General features: G+C 41.4%; 1 protein-coding gene across 1 annotated transcript in view; it reads left to right on the forward strand.

The window, feature by feature from the left end:
• Nucleotides 1-3,333: 3,333 nt before the first annotated feature.
• cdk17 (cyclin-dependent kinase 17) overlaps nt 3,334-7,388 on the forward strand; it is a 65,008-nt gene continuing 60,953 nt past the window's right edge. Inside the window, exon 1 of the mRNA XM_042079068.1 lies at nt 3,334-3,698. The gene's annotated coding sequence lies outside the window, so the exon portion shown is untranslated. The remainder of the gene's footprint in view (nt 3,699-7,388) is intronic.

The following is a 7,388-nucleotide window of genomic DNA, read 5'->3' on the forward strand; positions in this document are numbered from 1 at the left end:
AATAATTGTAAGCAAGCATTAGTATCATAATGACAATATTAATCAGTACATTTCTTTCTGGTTTGCTGAAATTTTCCTTGATATTCAACATCTATGCATTTTAAGCCAATTTTGTATGTCAATCAGTGTAACAGATTCATTACTATCAGTGCACTGTTGTTGCACTGTGAATCATAGGATCAATTTACTCATGCGTTTGCCTGAAGCATCCACGACTAAATCAAGATTATTTGCAGTGCAGAAGTAAGCCAACGCGGTCTCCCTTACTAACAAAAAATCGTATGTTCTTATGAGCAAGAACATATGTAATGCTCACAGCCTCCCATCTCCATGCTAACATTTGACTGGATGGGTGATATGTTTTGTGTGTATCTAGACTGAACACATTCCATTATTGGTTGTATGAATCCCCCTACAGGACAAAATGTGCAATTGTTGTCAAAAACCTAGTAATTTGAAATGCTTCTGGACCTGTGATGTAACCTTGAATAGATGATAAATAAACAGTGTTCCTCAATAATACTGTAGTTTACACACTTACTCTTTTTTATATTTATTTCTATATTTGATTATGTCTGGGATTTCAAGAAGCATACACAATGAAGGCTTCACATTGGCATCTTCAGATATATCTTACACCACTAACACAGTCAAAATCACTTGCTGCACATGTATAGGTGCTGTGTAATCCTCGAGTCTGGCAAAAGATTGAGCTTAGCGTCCCTTAGGCCTACACCCTTCCATGCTCATGATGTAACATGTTGATGGGGTGGAATAGTGTATGGCTCAATCCAATCACTTTGTCCCTTGCCCATTTACAGATCCAGGAATACAAACACTAAATGTGGATTAGGCTAAGATGAAGTACTACCTTTACCATAAGAGCCTCTTTCTGTAAGATTCCGTCAGTTTGTGATCATTTTAGATGTTTTTTTTATCTTGATGTATCAATAGACTATATGGCTACCGCTGCACATAGTGTACAAATGTAATTTAGTTGCTAATGTCAAAATAAATGTAGGTTTCCTGAACAAAAATAATTGTGAATTCCTACATGTAAAGATGGATACAGTCAAAATAAAAAAAAAAACAATCACTGCTCAGTGTCATCATATCCAATAATATTCTCATCATATCTCACCTTTACCATATTTGGAATCCTGCATTTGCTGCCCCTAGTGGACTATACACAGACTTGAATGTTGTAAAAACATTTTTTTGTTGAAACTTTGTTCATAGTGAGCATGATGGTAATAATATGCATTTAAATTTAAATTAAGTGAAATTGAAAACAAATTTAAAAACTTTCGCATTTCCTTTATTACTGGAGGAAGATACATGTATAATTTATATTTCTTAGTAGCCTACTACATTCACTAGAACGAGACACTCAAATACAAAGAGAGGTTTTGGACAGGTGGGCGGAGTGTCCTTAATGTACAACCCAGGCCCAGAGTTCATGGTGAATGACCGCCTGGTGCCATTTAGAGGCTGCTGTCCATTCAAACAAAACACAGAAATTCAAATGCATCACATTTTTGTCAGTATATCACTGCCTCAGACAGTGCATCATGGCGACCCACGGCTACTCACTTGTGTCACTTGTGTTCTTGAATTTCCCCTGGGGATCAATAAAGTATCTATCTATCTATCTATCTGTCATGGGCCTTGTGATCTCTGCTGAGCTCCAGAGCGCCCCCCTTATTTTTACATGTAAACTGTGGTCAGATAATGAACTGCAGCTAGCCCTTAAAACGTTGTTCATATTCATTAGTATTCCTTGTGATCGACAGCTGAGAGCAGCTGAGGGCAGAATGGCAAGTAAATATCTAATGCTTACAGTGTTCCATCTCCATGCTAACATTTGACTGGATGGCCGATATGTTTTGTGTCTAGGCTGAATACATTCCTTAGCTGGTTGTATGAATCCACCTACAGGCCAAAATGAGCAATTGTTGTCAAAAACCTAGATATTTGAAATGCTTATGGACCTGTGAAGTTACCCTGAATAGATTATAAATAAACAGGGTTCCTCAATAATAATGTAGTTTACACACTTACTCTATTTCAGAGCCTTTCTGTATTTGATTATGACTGGGATTTAAAAAAGCTTACACAGCATATTTAAATGTCAGAGTATGTACAGGTCATATAATTAGAATATCATCAAAAAGTTGATTTATGTCAGTAATTCCATTCAAAAAGTGAAACTTGTATATTATACTCATTCATCACACACAGACTGATATATTTAAAATGTTTATTTCTTTTAATTTTGATGATCATAACTGACAACTAATGAAAATCCCTAATTTAGTATCTCAGAAAGGACTACCTTTAAGAGCCTCTTTTTGTAAGATTCTGGCAGTTTGTGATGAGGCTAGATGATCATGTTTTTATCATGATTTATTAATGCACACATGGCAACCATTACACTTAGTGTATTCAAACATAGTTACTAATGTCAAAATGTCTTAAATGTATGATTTCTGAATGCATACATGGTTATCGTTACATACAGTGTACACAAATGTGATTTAGTTGCTTGTGTCAAAATGTCTTAAATGTGTGTTTCATGACCAAACATAATTGTGAGCTTACATGTAAAGATGGATACAGACAAAGCTGTAAATCAATCACTGATCAATGTCATCATATCCAGTAATATTCTCATCATATTTCACCATTCTCATATTTGGAGGCCCTATAGCGGACTATACACAGCTTGAATGTTGTAAAAACATTTTTCATTCAAACTTTGTTCATAGTGAGTATGAGATGGTAATAATATACATTTAAATTTAAATTAAGTGAAATCGAAATAATTTGCCCATTGATCACGCCTCTTGTGCAGTAGCAATACAGCGCAGACTCCCCAGACTAATGTTAAATCTCAAAAGATTGAGCTTGGTCTTGTGATAGCCAGGCTAGCGAATAATTCAATTACTCAAATAAAAGTGAAAATAGGCCTACTCTGAAATGTGGGCCGTTTAATGTGTCACCTGACAGTATTTACGTTGAAAATACATATGTCAGTGTATTAGCCTAGGCTACTATCATACTAAGACATATTTTCAGAGAACAGACATTTTCGATTACGTGACTTGGTGGTCTACAATAATAGCCTATAATTTGATCACACAACATTATGCACATCAGAGTTATTGCATTTCACACATTCAGGGTTGGTTCTCCAAGACATAGGCTACACCAACAGTTACCGCCCACTACCGCCGTCCGAAAATGATGTTATAGCACTAAGCGGTCGCTAGAGGGGGCACTTTGACAACATACCCACACTAATAGCCAGTAAATTCAGCGACAATATTTTCCTTCTCTCACCCTAGGCGGAGGCGTCAGAATGCAGGCAGCAACTGCTAGCACCCCTCCCCGCTGTAACCATCGTCACCATCCGCTCGCCCGAACGAACGGAAAGCTGTAGCCTGGTCTGAAGGCGTCAGTTAAAGCTGTCCCCGAGTCGTTGTTTGAGGTTGTGGGGAATATTTTAGGAACTTTGAAAACGCACGTCCATTGTTTATCGTTATTCGCAGTGGCGAGAAGCTGTTTGAAAGATCAACAGCGAGACGACAGACAAACCAACTGTGTTTGCGGTAGGCTAAGTGGAAAGACACGGCATCCGGCCTCTGAGTCGACACCGAGGGCTGGGACTCGGGTCGAACCAGCGATAACCGTTTCTGGTAAGTGCCCTTTTATTATGTCGGTTAACATTGTGTCCCAATTGTTACTATGCGGTGTAAAACATGAAACGAGCGGGTGCAATATAGCATTATGGAAGCACTGAGACGACACAAGGAAGCATTTTGTAACCTGTTTGTAACATATTGCTAGTGGCTCTCGACTCGCTCTGGGGCTACACATTTTAGACACACTGTTTAAACAGTTCGTTAAACAGCACTGAGCGAAGCTAATCCACTGTTTGTTTTAGTTCATACAGAAACGGTCTGTTTGTTTTATAAACTCGAGTTAAAGCGACTGTTTGAACACGAAAAAAGTCAAACCGCCACGCTCAGTTTTGTTTGGGAAGGGTACAAGTTTTCCTTTGGTCTAAGCGTAATTGTTTCCGCCAGATCAATATATGCGCACACAGAATGGCTATGCTGTGTTAGGGGTTGGTGGTAGGCTATGTGAGCACAACGTGACACAATGTGAAAACAACATGTATGATGGACCTATTGGTTCGAAAGTGCTGTGTCAAGTGAAACGGTGGTGAACAGCGTTTAGGCCAGTGTTGTTATCCTAATTTAAAACGCCGACATATCTGTGTACATAGCACGAGTGTTTGGTAGGCTAATTCTGTACGTTAACAAGGCAGAGGCAAGCGAAGAGTTCGGTGTTGTATAGAAATTGTTTTAGCTATTAGCCTACTCATGAGTCAGTTTGGAGTAGGCTATCCTTGCATGAATTGGCATGTAGCCCAGTATGCACTGCGACCTCCTTATTTGTAGCAAAAAATGAATTGATACCTAAACGCTGTGTGTTTAAACTATCATATGGAAACAACAAGGTGCATGCGTATCTCCGCACCGAAACAATATCACGGTAGAATTGGTGGAAATGGTTCGTTACCAGGGGCAGCCTCACAAACCTTGCGCCAGGTCTCCCCTGCAGGCCGTGCACACCGACACACGAACATAGGCTACGCACTACAATAAGTACAGCGTTCTCATAATCTTAGTTTTGTTTCTGTGTTTGTCCTGTAAAGACATAAGAGATACCTTGAAGATCAGATCGCTCTCAAGTGGAAGGATATAGCATCAATATTTTAAGTAGCCTAGCCAACGTGCGCCAGTATTACAGTGAGAATCTGTTGCTATGTGGCAATGGTGGTGTGAGTTCTCTTTCTCTCTTTCTCTCTCTCTCTCTCTCTGTATCTGTATCTAAAGGAGAGAGAGAGATGTAATGGGAACAAGAGAGGCACAATTATGTCATGTAAGTTGATATTCTCCCTGATGCCTTCAGTTGTTGCGAAGTCCCCCTGTGTGTGTGAGAGACCATCAGATCTGTTGCAAAAGAAGGCCGAGCCGGCCTCCGCAGCTTGTCTCGTGCCTCTCATGTCTGTAGCCTATATTGGACTCACTTTTGTGAGTGTGTATCAGTCCCCGGTGCAAGCGTGGGCCGATGGCCAAGATCACTGGGGGTTGGCAGGGCTGCTGCTACTGCTCATGTTGTGGAGGACACCCCTCTCCCCCCTCCAAACCCGACCCAAGTTAGGCTCCCATATGTGTGGAAACAGGGGTGCGTTCACCACACACACACATACACACACAGGGGTGCGTTCACTGGCAGTGTCCCCTGTGTGTGAAAACAGGGGAATGTTCACGACTCCAGATATACACGCACACACACAGACACAGAGGTGTGTTCATTAACTGGCGCTCTGCCGTCCACTCACTCTGCTGACCCAGATCTGGAGCTGTTGGAGTTGGGCTTGAGCCCCACGTGCACTCCACACTGCACTCTCTGTCAGGAGAGCCAGTTTGTATACCCTGTGTGTGTGTGTGTGTTGTAATTGGAATCAATGTCGTGTGTGTGTGTTGTAATTGGAGTAAATGTATTGTGTGTGTGTGTGTGTGTGTTTGAGGGATTTTGGGGGTTATTGGAGACTGTTCTAAGTCCCACTGCTCACTTGTTTATGGGTAATATGTGTCTAAAGAAGATGTTCACCAATTATAAGTGCTCTATTTATATGTGTGTGCGTGTTCTACATCAGTTGTGTGCTATGGTGTGGAGTCCTCACACAATAGAGGCATGCTTCAGTCAGACAAAGAACTCACAGTGTGTGTGTGTGTGTGTGAGTGAGAGAGTGTGATTGAGAGAATATGCAAGGGTGTGTGTGTGCGCGCGAGTGAGAATATGTCTTTGTGCCCGTTTCTTTGTGTTGTCTGTCCCACTGGATCATGCTGGTTTAGTGTGGCCCATAGCTATGGAGGTGTGTGTGTGTGTGTGTGTGTGTTGCCTGTCCCACTGGTGGATCATGCTGGTTCAGCGCTGCCCGTAGCGATGGATGCCGCGTGTCATACTGCCTCTCCATCCAGCCCACTCTCACTCACTCACTCACTCACACACACACACTCTGCCTTCTTCTCCGTCTCTGTCAGCCATCTCTCTGTCACACTGGATCTCTGCTCTCATCCTTGTATTCCCAGTGTCTTCACTCTTCCCCTCTCATCTTTTTCTTTTCCTCCTCCTTCTCATTCTTCCTCTTTCTTTTCCTCCTTCTCATTCTTCCTCTTTCTTTTCATCCTTCTCATTCTACCTATATCTGCCTCTTCCTCCTCTCAACCCATCATTGCTCTTTCTCTTCTCTTCCTTTCTTTCTCTTCACTCTCTCCATCTCTCTCATGTGCTCCATTTTTTTCTCCTCCTCCTCATTCTTCCTCTATATCTGTCTCTTCCATCTCTCTATTCATGCCCTCTTTCAATTCAATCCCTTTCTTCCCCCCCCCCCCCTCTCTCTCTCTCTCTCTCTCTCTCTCTCTCTCTCTCTCTCTCTCTCTCCCCCTTTCTCCCCCCCCTCTCTCTCTCCCTTTCTCCCCCCCCCCCCCTCTCTCTCTCCCCCTGTCTTTTCCCTCCTTTATAGTGTGATGTAGATGAACTCTTTTTGCATCTTTATCATCATATTTAACAGTGCAGTTCTGCTAATTTGTTTTGTCTGTTTTTGTTGTTGTTTAATGTTGTTTGTTTGTGCCACACACCCCCTGCATGCACTGTGCACTGTCTGTGCCTTCCTCTATCACATGCACAGATCATTTCTAGAATCCTGCACACCACAGAAGGGCTATTGAAGTCACATTACTGCAATTGAGCCCAAGGACTCTACATCTAGTCAAGTTTGTTTTTGATGATATTATTGGAGTAAATGTATTTGATCTATGGTTTATATTCTATTGAAGTTTAGCTATTGAATACTAAATCAAAATGTGTTTATACAGTATCTAGCTAGTCAGTAAATCAGATATGCTAGCCAAGTTATTCCAATTTAGAATTAGAATAATTTCCAAAATGTCCCATCTTAACCTCCCATAGAAAGTTTCTGGAAATTTACCGGGTATTTCCCCGCCCCTTTCGCAACCCTCATACAAACGTATATCTTGCACAATGGATTCATGTCTTTCATTTTTTTATTGTTTAATAACACATGATGTGACTTATTGTTTGAATGGTCTGCCACCAGCCAAAGGCTAATTCATTGGATGCTTTTGTAGTAAAGATGTACATGTTTCTTGTGTCATTTGAGCCTTTTTGCATTTCTTACTTTGCCGTTACCCTGCCGTCATCTTCTCCTCTCTCCCTTCTCTGTCTTTGGTGTGAACACACAGCTGCCAAAAACCCGACAGAGCACTAGCAAACTATATGGGCCAGGGTGA

The sequence above is a fragment of the Alosa sapidissima genome, chromosome 22 (assembly GCF_018492685.1).
Source record: "Alosa sapidissima isolate fAloSap1 chromosome 22, fAloSap1.pri, whole genome shotgun sequence".
Lineage (NCBI taxonomy): Eukaryota > Metazoa > Chordata > Actinopteri > Clupeiformes > Clupeidae > Alosa > Alosa sapidissima.